Source organism: Asparagus officinalis, chromosome 7, assembly GCF_001876935.1.
Source record: "Asparagus officinalis chromosome 7, Aspof.V1, whole genome shotgun sequence".
In the NCBI taxonomy this organism is placed as follows: domain Eukaryota; kingdom Viridiplantae; phylum Streptophyta; class Magnoliopsida; order Asparagales; family Asparagaceae; genus Asparagus; species Asparagus officinalis.
This window is the reverse complement of record NC_033800.1, coordinates 150,733,102-150,747,466: the sequence shown is the minus strand read 5'-3', so window position 1 is coordinate 150,747,466 and position 14,365 is coordinate 150,733,102.

The window sequence follows — 14,365 nt, the reverse complement described above, 5'->3', positions numbered from 1 at the left end:
GAGGGGGGTGGGGGTTTTCTTTCTTTCTTTCTTTCTTTCTTTTTTATTTTCTCCTTCTGGTTTCTGGGGTAATTAATTTGGATCTGGCGAGAGCTTCCTCCGCTGGGAGGAGCCCGATCGAAGAGAGAGGAGAGATTTATACAAGCAATGGAAGAGGGGGTGGTCGGTGTTTGAGGGTCCAGATTTGATCTGGACCGTTATTAGATATGTTGATGAAGAGATAGACGCTCGCCGCTCTTTTGGTCGACGCCCATCGTCATCTCTCTCTTGGATATCCTCCCTCAGCGGCTCAGGCTTACGTTTAATTACGAAGGTGATCACTCCCGTCTTTAATTCAAAAAATAAAAAAAATAAAAAATTGGTGGGGGAGCGGGGGTTAGAAAAAGAAAATTTGTCCTTTTTTTCCAGAAAGGAATGGCCTATAGCCCGGATTCAGATGGAACTAGTTGATTATACTGTTTGGAGATGATGCCAGTTCATTAAAAAATAAAAACAGCGTCGGTGACCGCATGGTCCGGATTCAAGTATCCCTTCTCAGATTATACAAGGATAGACTAAATGCAACGTTTGTTGAATTAGAGAGGGGTTCCCCAACGGTCAAGAAACGTACCGTTATCTGGCGAACTCATGTCGGTGAGGATCGACGAGGGGTGGGTCCGCCACTCACCTGTCCATCACGTGCATCAGCCGACTTTTTTTTTTCCTTGAAAAATGTGGGCCAAACAACCGAAGTTGTTAGAGCGGGGAGGGGGGTTAGAGCATCTCCAACAGCTTTTTCATTTCTTACTTTTGAAATATTTAGTTAGGTTTTTGGTGCAACAGAATTATCATCTCATTCCCCAAAATAGGGATGGAGGAGAAAAAATGGGGAAGCTTCCCCAAATCTGCAACATTTTCCAAATTTTTGGAGGAAAAAATGGATTCTTGCTGTTGAAGTTGGTGTAAAAATAATTTAAAGAATATGACTTTTGCTTCCCCATTTTGGAGAAAATTTTAAAGAAGTTGTTGGAGATGCCCTTAGGGTGTTTTGTAGAAAACTTTTGAGAAATATCATGTGGACAGTGGCAGTTCTCCAAATAAAAAAATTGTATTTGATTTTCACATTTTTAAAAAAAATTAAAATAATTTTACAGAAAAATTTCCCTGTAAAGTACAAAAAATAGTCCAGTTTTACAGAAATAAATTTCCACTTAATTTGAGTGGAAATCGGGTTGAAATCTCACAAAAACCTATTTAAAAACACTAAACTCCTACCCGTACCCCATTTCCAAGTCCGATCTTCATTTCTCATGTACGAATTTCAGTGGAAAATCTAGGGTTTCCTCTCCTCAACTCCCTCTCTCACTCCGGCCCCCAATGTGACGCCCCTAGGTTCACACAAGGCTGTAGTCCGAGGTGAAACTAGGAATGTCAAACCTGCCATGCACCACACCGTGCAATAACATGTTTCACCATCACAATTACTATCTCTCTAGTAGAGTCAACAACAGGTGTATAGGTACAAGCAAGTAAAAGATAAAACAAAAGATAAATGATGAAATGATAGAAATCAAAACAATACTTCATCATCCAGTAAACGGAAATACAAAGGTCCATATCTGAGTTAAACAAATCTAGAGATCTCAACAAGTATCAAATATACAATGTCTGATAATATGAAATAAGGCACACAACCTTTACAACACTAGAATAAATACTCTCAAGTCTAAACAATACATCTACGGTGGAGCACCAAAATAAAATGTAACTAAACTAGACAGTTGATCACTATAGTGCATCGCCATCAACCTGCGACTCTCCGGCTCCTGACTCGTTACCTGAAAGGGGGAGGGACAACGAGCGTCAAAGCGCTAGCGAGTAACATCACAACCAACCCCAAGGGATAGAGCTCGTTGTATATGAAAATACAGTTAATACATAATAATATAATATCATCGATCCTAACAAATATAGGGTTTTAGTATTTAGGAACTACAACACGAGCATAGATACGTCAAGCGAAATAATCCAAACAAGGAAATCCTCATGTATATACCTTGTATCTCAAATTGTAAATCCCTAAATACCAAACCCGGAATCTAACACAGGAACAAATAAATTAAAAGAAAACAAAACCCATCTCTACTTCCAAACATAGTGTCATGTCGAACTCATATGAGTGTCATGTCCGAAAACGATTAAATGTCCAACACATAGACTATATAGATTAAATGTCCAACACATGGACTGCATGAAGTAAACGTCCAACACATGGACTGAAAGTAACGAGTGTCCAACGCATGGACTGAATATAACCAATGTCCAACGCATGGACTGAATATAACCAATGTCCAACGCATGGACCAAATATAACCAATGTCCAACGCATGGACCAAATATAACCAATGTCCAACACATGGACCGAATGAAATGAATGTCCAACATGAGGACTGAAAGGAATGAGTGTCCAACACGAGGACTAAATATAAATTTTGCAAAGTGTAAGTGTCGATGATATATATTCACAAAAGATACACATAGACTCATGTCACACGTGCCTCGGTGTGCGGATCGGTACTTGTGTCAAAAGTCAACTCACATGTACAGATAATTCACTAACATTGTAAACTAGTGTCAGAGAATCGAGGCGACCCCGAAAAGCAACTCAAATAGACCAAGAATCTGTAAAACACCTCATCAGTCGACTCATGTGTCGACTGATGCCATTAGTCGACTCATTGGTCGACTGAGGAGATCAACCAGAACCACATCAGTTCGCCAGTTGACTGATCGGTCGACTAGGGAACTAACAGAAAACAAAATCAGCCCGTCAGTCGACTGATCGGTCGACTGATAGTTGGAAAAAATCCAGCCCGTCGGTCGACTGATCAGTCGACCGAACCGACGCAGAACCTGTTGTGCAGGTTTTGATTATTGCAATAAAATTTATATAAAATCATCATCATAAATCCCAAGCATAAAGATACTGATTTTAACATATATGTACTAAACTGAAATGAAAGATACATTTATTAAAAACCTTAAACATATAAAAACATGTTTGATACGTTTTGAAATCAATAAATCATGAATTATCTCTTGTCAAACGTTTTCAGATCTAGATCTCTTTAATAAAACGTTTGTGATCTTTTTATAAACTGAAAAGCTCAAACTTTCGCATCATATACTATAAAGATTTATTCTTTGTACTAAAAATACGTTTTAGGCTCAATAAAAACTCAATAAATTCGTGTAAAACAAAAGGGATAGAGTTGGGCGAGATGTTACTCACCTCAGGGGTGATGAAAAGCTCATGGATCTGCGAGAGTGGTTCCCCTTTGCTGCGACGATCGGAACCCGCTGAAAGTCCTTTGAAACGCCCCAAAATCGCCAAGAACGAACCTAGGGTTTGAGAGAGGAGAGAGGGGGCTAGGGTTTCTCATATCTGATGATGAGAGGGGGTGTTTTCGAGTAGGGGAAATCATATATGAACAGCCAAATCCGACCCAAAACCCGAACCAATCAAAACAGACCCGAAACCTGGAAAAACTAGAAAACAGCTCGTCAGTCGACTGATCGGTCGACTGATCTCGTCAGTCAACTGATCGGTCAACTGATCCGGCAGTTTTCCTATTTCGTGCATGTTTTGCTCATTTGCAAAACCAACGCACAAAACTCTATATACATACACTCATATCATCTCAAATAACTTGTTATCATGCACATCTATGACCTCAAGCTATTTATCACAATAATTCACATATATATACATAACCAAAAAAAATACGGGGTTTTACACCCAAATCCCAAATCCCTCGCGCTTTTTCCTCTTCCTCCCGCTCTCGTCCTCATCCATTGAGCCATTTCAGCTCTCGGCCTCCCCTATTTACGCCATTTTGGAGTTCCAGCGAGCCCAAAATTTGTGTTGTCCGCAGCGGAGCTCGAAACCACACGAACAAGAGCGAGATAAATCACAATTAGTAAGTCAAACACAATACCACAATAAGAAAATGAATTTTACGTGGTTCAGCAAGTTGCCTACGTCCACGGGGCAAGGAGGGGGGTCTTACTATTAGAGAGAAAGAGAATACAAACTAGGGTTACAAAATCACTCAAAGCCCTAAAACCAAACATCTAGATCTCTCACAAATCCCCCCACAATTGGATGCAACAATCCTCTCTCAAAGACTGCTCAAAAATATTATTGCTTAACCCTAATTAATTAGGATTATGCTTATATATCAACTCATAACGAAACGAGTCAGAAAGACAAACCTAACTGCAGACCCGACTCATTTACAATGTTCATAATAAAATAAAGAGTTCTTTAGTATGTTATTAGATCGCAATCTACGTGAATTTGTACGTTTCAGTTGAGGCAATCAATTTTGATAAAAGACCAATAGCTGAGCCAATTTAGTGCATGAAAATATCAAATTACGACATGAAATTGCCAACGTGGTACATGATTTGTTTAGATCATTGTTTTCGATCTAACTAAAGTAAATAAACTTCCACTCCACATGTTGGTCAATCTCCTCCTTACTCATGTAGGGCTTAGTCCTATTGTTACTAACACCACGCATGTGAGTTAAGAGTTCATTCATGTTCCAACTTGTGTAGGGGATATCATTGCAATAGGGACACTTCCACCACTCGTTTCCGTCTCTAAGTTTCAAAGCATTGTTCTTAGCATTACTTCTGCTTCTTCCATTATATCTCACATTTCATCACGCTCTCGATCTTCTTCTGTATATGACAATAATTCCTCATATGTTTGTTTCTGTAGTAGTTCCCGAGCACACTAATTACAAAAAAGAAAAACCAAGTAATTGATCATTGGGAAAATAGTAATAAAATTTATAGTTTTTAACCAAAATGCATACATTTGGATTTGATGAACTTGACGATTCACCACGGCCTTTAACATTCTAATTCATGCTTTTTAACTTTGAAAATTTTGTGTTCATGAATAGTTTGGGAGAGAACGATTTTATAAGATTTGTGCATGCCAAACTAGCCGTTAAAATAGCCGTTGTAAAGTGATGAATATGGTTGTTGACACTTTTCTATAAACTTTTCGTATGCAACCAAACAAAAGAAAAGGAAAACTTGTTATTTCTAAAGTAATAGGCTCATTTTCTTGTTTTGAACCAAACAAGCAAAGTACAAGAAACAAGAAAATTTGTACTTTTTGACTTATCAAAATTTTTCCTATAATATTTTTAGAAAATACAAGGAAATCTATATTTTAGGTGTTTTCCTTTTCCTATAATTTATATAAATTTAACCAAACACCCCCTAATTAAGTCTAAAGACACTTACCTCAGGCAAGTGTCCTTAGACACTTTCTCAAATTTGAAAGGGGGGTGTCGGGTTCAAAATCTAACTAGGGTTAGATTTTGGATTAGGTTAGGTTTATTAGACACGTGTCCTCTCCTAATAGAGAGCGAGAGCGACACTCGACTTGGGCGATGTCGCTAGAAGTACTGCTCAAGTTGTTAAGAGTATACCACTTGAGTCATCGATCTAAAGTCCAAGAAGTTAGATTTCAAAACCCAATATGCCAAATCCCGTTAGTTGCTTGCTTGATGGGGCGTTCAAATTATATTTTCTTCAACTCCCTCTTGCAGTCTTGTACGCATGTAATTCGTTTTGAAAATTAATGCATCCTGTTATTCTACAAAAGCTTGTGTAAATACTCAAGGTTAATTTGCACATAAAGCACGAGTCTTTGGCATGAGAAACCCATTCAAATTTGCATGTTAAGTCAATTAATATTTGCGATCAACTTAATTCGGTGAACTAATTAAGACTGTCCACGCCCCACACCAACATGTGTACAGCCTGCAGCTTATAGCAATACTTTACATGGGTCGACCTCACCTTGTTTATGGATCAGGGCAACCACTCTAATTAATACTAAAATAAAACTTAACCATTTGTTAGAGGATAAGCTGCTGATCACCATAACTACACTGCAAGTATCTCGGTCTATGGTTTGAGATATTGAACACTTTCATGAGCTACCAAAGAAACTATAACCGATAAATTACGATAAGAAAGAAAGTACAAGTTAGGTGCTCAAACGCAGCTAGAGGACATGTCGATCTTGACTTTGGATGCATTTCTGTGTAACGTTAGGGCGGCCCTACCTTAAGGCAATTTAAGACATCTGTCTTGGGCCTCATCTTGGGTAAGGCCCACTCACCCTCAATTCTTTAAGTCCCTCAGCCTATACCCTAACCCTATTACTTTCTCTCTTTATCCCACTCCCTCCCACCGCCTCCTCTCTCAAACATCAAGATCAAGTGAAGTGATTAAACTCCCGACCTCTCAAACATCAAGTGAAGTGATTAAACTGATAAACTCTCCCGACTCTCCGCTCCATTAAACTCCCGACCTCTCAAACATCAAGTGAAGTGATTAAACTGATAAACTCTCCCGACTCTCCGCTCCGATCTCACCCAGCTCTTCGCCTCTTCCTGGACAATGGAAATGTATTGATCAAAAGTTTATAGATCTAATAGTTGAAAAAGGTCCAATTAAATATGAAGAAATAGATTTTCCTAAAGATGAAAATAATATACACTTTTCTACATCATATTACATACAAAAATTGTCAAACGGAGAAAAACATGAAAGAAGGTATGGCATACTGTTGCTGTTAATTCAGTTAGTGAAATCTTACAATCTAAAGATATGCATATTGATATTGTCATAGATCAATTAAAGGGTCTTATTGTATATTTAGAAAATTATAGAAAAAATGGTTTTATGTCTGCTTTGAATTCAACTAAAAAACTTGCTAATGAGATGAATGTACAACCTATATTTCATGAAAAACATAAAATTCATAGAAAAAACAATTTGTTAAAAATATAGGTAATGAAACAATATTTAACGTTGAAGAATCTTTTCGTATTGAATATTTCTTATACATAGTTGATAAATCGCTTGACTCAAGTGAAAGTAGGTTTGAACAATTTAAAACGTATGAATTTTTTTTTTTTTTTTTGAAAAATTAAAAGCTTTAGATGATATTGAATTGAAAGAATATTGTCTTAATCTCGAAAATGCACTAAAACATGATGAACATTTAGATATTAGTGGACTTGATTTGTTTTCAGAATTGAGAGTGCTTAGAGAAATTTTAAAAGTACAGATTAATAGTCTAATTGAAGTGTTGAACTATATAAAGTGGTTAGATTTTATTCCAAATACTTGTATTGATTATCGTGTACCATTGACTATACCCGTAACAGTTGCTTCAAAGAAGTTTTTCAAAATTAAAATTACTAAAATCTTATTTAAGATCGACCATGTTACAAGATAGATTGAACGATTTAGCAATATTATTTATCAAAAATAATATGTTAGAAAATATAGAATATAAAACTTTAATTAGTAATTTTGCACCTCAAAGGGTAAAAAGAATGAGATAAAATCTATTATGAGTTGTATCATTTAGGTCTCATCTATTATTTCGCCTTGGGCCCCAAAATTTTTAGGTATGGCCCTGTGCAACGTGTCCACTATATATTAATTAGGAGAATAATATACCATACTACTGAGCAGTTGACCAAATTTAGTATCCAAGTGCTCGACATAAGGCCATGATTAAATTCTGACCGACTACAAATGACTAAGATAGTTCAACTTAAGAGGGCTTTTATTTTTTATTACTTAAAGGGCTGGAATTTTTTTTTGAGAAAACACCTGACAATGGTGTTATCGTAAATAATAGATTTTTTGTAGATTTCTATAAACTATATTTGGTTCAACATTAAATTTATAAAAAAGTTTTCTGTAAAGTACAGAAATCTGTAAAATTTTATAGAAGTTATTTTCCACTCAAAATGGGCGGAAATTGCAAGGAAATCCGATGCATATATTAAAAAATTAATTAAGTACATAAGTATCATTCCCATATGATTTCCCATGGGCATTGTTAGTAAGTTATTTTCTATAAAACAATATCCAACCAAACAAAAGAAAAAGACAACAACATATTTTCTATAAAGTTAGGAACTTTTTCATACTTTGAACTAAACAAAGAAATATTAAAAAATAAGAAATATGGTACTCTTTGAGTTCTATAAAATTTTCCTACAAATTTTATAGAAAATATAAGGAAATCTATATTTTGTAGGGTGCTTTCCTTTTCCTATAATTTATAGAAAATTGAACCAAACACCCCTCTAAGAATATGTAAAAGTCGGAATCCCTCATTTATCTTGCACACGTGTCTATTTGGGTGTTTCTACTTGAAGTTGTTAACCTCTAAAGCTGTTACGTACCAACAGATTGGTTAATAAGTATATAAGGTTGAACTTGGAATGTACACGACACGAGCGTTCGAAGGTTAAGACCAGACGCGCCATTCTTATCTCCTGTGGGTAACTAAATAGGACATAAATGCATATTTATGTAAGGCGTCTAAAAATGCTTATGGGTGTCCGCACACGGCTTGAGACATAGAGAAGATGATAAACATAGCTATTAGAGTCACAGGAGCTCGTTTGACAACGACAAACACATGAAGTGAGTCGACCGGTCATACGAAGCAACGGAACTTCGGAATAACGGAAACGAGAGTTGATCGGGAGCCCCGCGTCGTTTACAAAAGGCGGGGCACCCTTCGTGTCCCATTTATTCCACATATGATTCAATCATGGGAGCCTGTAGATCTCCTCGTCGGTTTTCCAACGCATCTTGAATCGCCTCATTCCGAGATCGGATGAGTGAGTTAAGGCTGTTACAGTAACCGCATCACCTCATTCCGAGGTCGGATGAGTGAGTTAAGGCTGTTACATTAACCACGGGTCGGATTGGGTGCTACAGTAACCGCGGGTCGGATTGGGTGCTACAGTAACCACATGTCAGACTGGGAGGGCTACAGTAACGGCGGGTCGAACGCGCTACAGTGATCTGACCGTACAAAGAAGCGAAGTTTTTTACTATGCTGCGATTTAAATCTGAAAAATCTTTAAAAACATGAAAGTTGTAGATCTCTTTGTCAGCTTTCCAACGTATCTTGAATCAGCTTAATCGGAGGTCGTACGAAAGAGTTAAGCCCAAAATACCGAAGATGTCTCAAACTGACCCGCGCAGTGGCGGGTCGGATCAGTCCGACCCGCCAAAATACCGAAGATGTCTCAAACTGACCCGCGCAGTGGCGGGTCGGATCAATCCGACCCGCGCGATGGCAGGTCGGATCAGTCTGACCCGTGCGGCGGCGGGTCGGATCCATCTGACCCGCGCCCACGCGGGTCACATCAGTCCATCTCTCGCCCAGAACTGTCTATAACCTCCAAAACGCATTTTTAGGCTGTTTCGATCGGTTTCTTCTGTTCCAGAGGTTCATAACTGCCTAGATATCATCCCCAAACGTGGTTAATCAGTTATTAACTGAAGATAGAGCCTAATCACATGTTCTCATCCAAATAACCGCTTCCGAAGCTTATAAATACGAGCTCGGGTGTTCATTTCTCAGGGGCAGAGTTATTATCAAGACGTGGATGTGCTGCTGGATTGAGGAGTCAAGGAGCACGAATTTCAGCGAAGGCAATCAAGACGTGGATGTGCTGCTGGATTGAGGAGTCAAGGAGCACGAATTTCAGCGAAGGCAAATCAGATTCCGGCGAACTCTGGCATAAAGAAGGAGCTATTCAAAGGATCTGAATCCCGTCCGTCCATCCCTTGAGATTAGGCTTGGTCTTAATCTCGAGAAGAGCCCTGATTTCGCTTGGTCGATTTCAGCGCTTCAAATCAAACATTCCCCCGGTGAAGGCGAAGCTCTGCGCAATTTTCCATTAACCGGATCCAGATCGACGGTCGTCCACGGATAAACCCCGGCACAGACAAAGATCCCACGTAAGAAAAAAACCGATAAACAATCTCTGCGTTTGTTTGATAAAGTTGTAAACTTTTTTATTTTCATTGTGTAAAAAGATCTTATAAAAAGATCAACTTTTTATTTTATTCGAGTTTATTGTAACGACTAAAGTTGTAATAGATTCGATAGCAATGAAAACAGCAACTTTCAACGTAAACAATTTACGTCGCAAACTTAATTTTAAACTGCCATGTTACAACTAATTAGATAGTCGTATTTACTGGCCGGAGTATGTAAATAATATTTTTCTGATCATTTCCCACTTGCATTGTACTCTAGCTCTAGAAGAAAGAGAAATATAATATATAATATATATATATATATATGTTTGTATATATATCATATATATATATAGAGAGAGAGAGGAGAGAGAGAGAGAAGAGAGTCAAACCAACGAGCAGGGTTTCGATGACATAAAACTTTATACATGGCCGACAGAGGGTCAAACCAACGACGGAGTTCACGCACCAAATTTGGTGTGATTGGGCTTTAAGAATTGTAGAATCAAGTTCAACGGAGGACGATCATTCACATATTAAGGCTTGCAATCAAGTGATCATCCAATGACCTAAGAAACTTAGTGACGTGCCACTTAAAGTTGACATAAAGTTTGCTCTCTCTCTCTCTATCTCTCCTCTCTTCTCTCTCTCTATATATAATATAATATATAGTATATATTATATATAATATATAATATATATATATTAAGTAGTATATATAATATATATAGTAGTAGGATGAGAGCAGAGAGAGAAGGTTCTAATATAAAACCGTTTTCCGTTAGGCCTAAAAACTAAAAAACGCAGTATCATCCATTGGATCTAATGAATGCCAATGGCTAGAGTCAGTCAAAACAGTCAATAGGCATATCATTAATTACCTCAAACGAAACACGAACCTGGATCACTAACATGAATCCAGATTCACTGCACTAAAAAACGTGTTTCTTAAGGTAAATCGACTGATTCACTGGGCAGTGAAGGACGGTGTTCGTTGAGGTAGATGAATCTGGATTCAACTGGCGTTCGAGGTAATTAAATGCATGTGTTTATATGAGGTAATTAATGCATGTGTCTATTGACCGTTTGAACTGAATGCCTACCCATGTGGTATGATATTGTTTTTAGTATTTTAGCTAAGGAGGTTTTTATTAGACGCACTCTCCCCTATATATCATATATATATATATATATATAATATATCATATATATATATTATATAAGTATATATATATATATATATAAACTATATATATATATAATATACTAATATATATCCGTCCAACTTATCCGTGCGAATAAAAATGATTCCAAGATCCCACCGCATTAATTAACTAAGATTTCAAGAATACCGGCAATTATAATATATAATATATATATTATATAGTATATATATATATATATAATAATAATAGTATATATATATATATAGTATAGGAGTAAAACTTGTGTCAACTTAGTGGACCGTACCACTAAGGGTTTCATTAGCCATTGATTGATTATTTGAGTTGAGCGACTTTTGGAGATGAGACCGCTCGCGTTGAATTCTACATATTCTAAAAACCCAACAACGCCAAATTTGGGTTGAAAGTTCGTCGGTTGACCCTTCATTTTCCACGTCCCCGTATCAATTTTAACGGTCTCAAATGAATAGAACATTTTACATGCTCGACGGAGGGTCCAAACCACGACGGGGTTCACCCCAAATTTCGTGTGTATTGGGTTTAGAAAATATGTAGAATCAGTTCAACTGAGCGGATCATCCACAAATGTAAGCTCAATCAAGTGAGTCATGCAATGGTGTAAGAAACTTAGGTGACTCCACTTAAGTTGACACAAGTTTTACTCTATATATATATATATATATAGAGCAAAACTTGTGTCCACTTAAGTGGACATCCACTAAACTTTTTAACCCTTAGATGTTTCCTAGGGATCCTTGCATGATATGAAGTGACTTTTTATATGTTAAATGAGTGGATATAAAGTTTAAAGCGAAGAGGTGGTTTGTTTCTGGGGCTCCGATGGGAGACTATTCTCTCTTTTCTTCACAGTATTATTTTCAGAGAAATGATTCAATTTGTAAAGATTTTTCACTCAATCACCTCTACTCAAAATATCAGCTTCGAATTAAATCCGATTAAAACCCATTAACAGCCCTAATTCAATTCACATAATGAGCCCATTTACTCTCTAAAGCGAAGAGGTGGTTTGTTTCTGGGGCTCCGATGGGAGACTATTCTCTCTTTTCTTCACAGTATTATTTTCAGAGAAATGATTCAATTTGTAAAGATTTTTCACTCAATCACCTCTACTCAAAATATCAGCTTCGAATTAAATCCGATTAAAACCCATTAACAGCCCTAATTCAATTCACATAATGAGCCCATTTACTCTCCACTAATGACCTATATATATCACTGGCCCTAATTTAATTCACATAGTAAGCTCATTTATTTTCCACTAATTAATGGCATATTATTACCAATTTTTGTATTTTTATTTTACATGTGGGCATTTGGTTGATTTCATGAACCCTATTATCAATATAGTTGCTGGAGATTGACATGACCCCAAAGAATCTTAAAGGCTCCAGCATGTCTCCGGCGTCAAACTGAAATCAAATTAAATATAAAGAATAACGGTTGGAGATGGATCATCAGTTTGTGTTACTTAATGGTAACTTAAACTCTTCACGTGCACACACGTGTTGATGTATGACTTTGGAATCTACAAGGGGATAGAGAATATGACACTAAAATAATCTACAAGGGGATAGAGAATAGGACGTCCCCCAAATTGCGGAGGAAAGGTGAGGAGTGACTTCGATAGCTTGGCATCAATAGCAGAAAATATGTTGCTGATGTGAAATGATGCGTTCAATGCCAACCGATTCATCATCTACGATATTCACTGGTAAAAAAAAAAGAAAGAAAAAGAAAATAGAAATCATGAGGTAAATATGAGAAGAGAAAGAAACTTGATCTATACGTGTGGGTTTAAGAAATTAATATATAATTAAAGTGACAAGTCGATATTCAGTTATACGCAGTGGAAGTCTTAGACTATTAATTAAGCTAACAAGGTAATTAGGTTCTGATATGTGCATGTTGGAAAATGATAAGTATACTACAAGTCTTATACTACTCTTAGTGGGTGTTTGGTTCACCCATTTTATAGAAAAGTTTTGGGAAAAGACTTGACAATGATAATTTTATAGTTAAAAATTTTCTGTAGTTTTCTATAAATTGTGTTTGGTTCAAAACAATTTAGAGAAATGTCTTCTACAAAGTAGGAAAAAATACCTCGTTTTATAGAGATTGATTTCCTCTCAAAATGAGAGAAAATTGCAAAGAAATCTTACAGTCCTATTAAAATAGTAATATAAATTGGTCCTACCCTATTTCCCATCTCCATCTCATTTTCCATCGAACACCTTCCCATTAAAAAAATGCGCTGGTTGTGTGTCAGAGCTGTAGGCACGGCCTGCAAAAGGTCCGATGATGCATGGTTCGCCTCCCTCCGTCCCTAAATTCCAGAGAGTTGACCTCATCATCGGTGACACCAGCATCGTCGGCAACTCTCTGACCAACATCCTTCCCTTCTCCGACACCCCAGCGGTCCCTGGAAGGTCTACGACGTCTCTCGCGACCCCAAACACCCTCCCTCCAACACCCAACCCCCTAACTCTCGGCTCCTTCGGTCACGTGACTTGCGACCTCTTCGACAAGCCAAACCCCTAAACCTCTCCCCCATCGCCAAAGACATCACCCACCTCTTTGCATAGCCAGGACAGATTGCAGCGATGAGGAATCGAATCGCACAGCAAAGCCTGCAATGTTGAGGCACGTTCTTGATGCAATTTTGCCCTATGCCAAGACCTTAAGGATGCCAAACTAGTTGTTAAACTAACCGTATGATTTGCACTTTTTTTATTAAAATTTTTATGTCAACCAAACAAAAGAAAAAGAAAACATCTTATTTCTATAAACTAATGGGCCCATTTTCTTGTTTTGAACCATTCAAAGAGAGAACAAGAAACACAAAAAGTTATACTTTTAAGTTCTATAAACTTTTTTTATAATTTTTTGGGGAAATTGCTTCTAGCCCCCTATTTCCTAACAACTATTCCACCCCCTCCCAAGACGTTTTCAACGCTCCCAAAACCCCCAAAAGTAAACTCATTATTCTCTAAGCCCCCAAAACACAAAACCCAAGAGTGTTAAACATGTGAAGTCCATAATACTCTTTCTCTCTTTCTCTTTTTTTATTTGTGATGATTTCTCGCCCCATCTTTGCGTGAATCCGCCGCCTCCGATGTCGATGCCGGTGTCGCTGGATCTCAACCTGCAACCTTGCCAGATCAGCTGGTCATGGGCCCCATGCCGCCTTCTATGATGTCTCTGTCGCCGCTAGCGATGGCTCCGCCATCTACGAATCTTGTTCTTAGAAGGTGCTCTCAGCGGGAAATAATCGGTGGGGCCCAGAG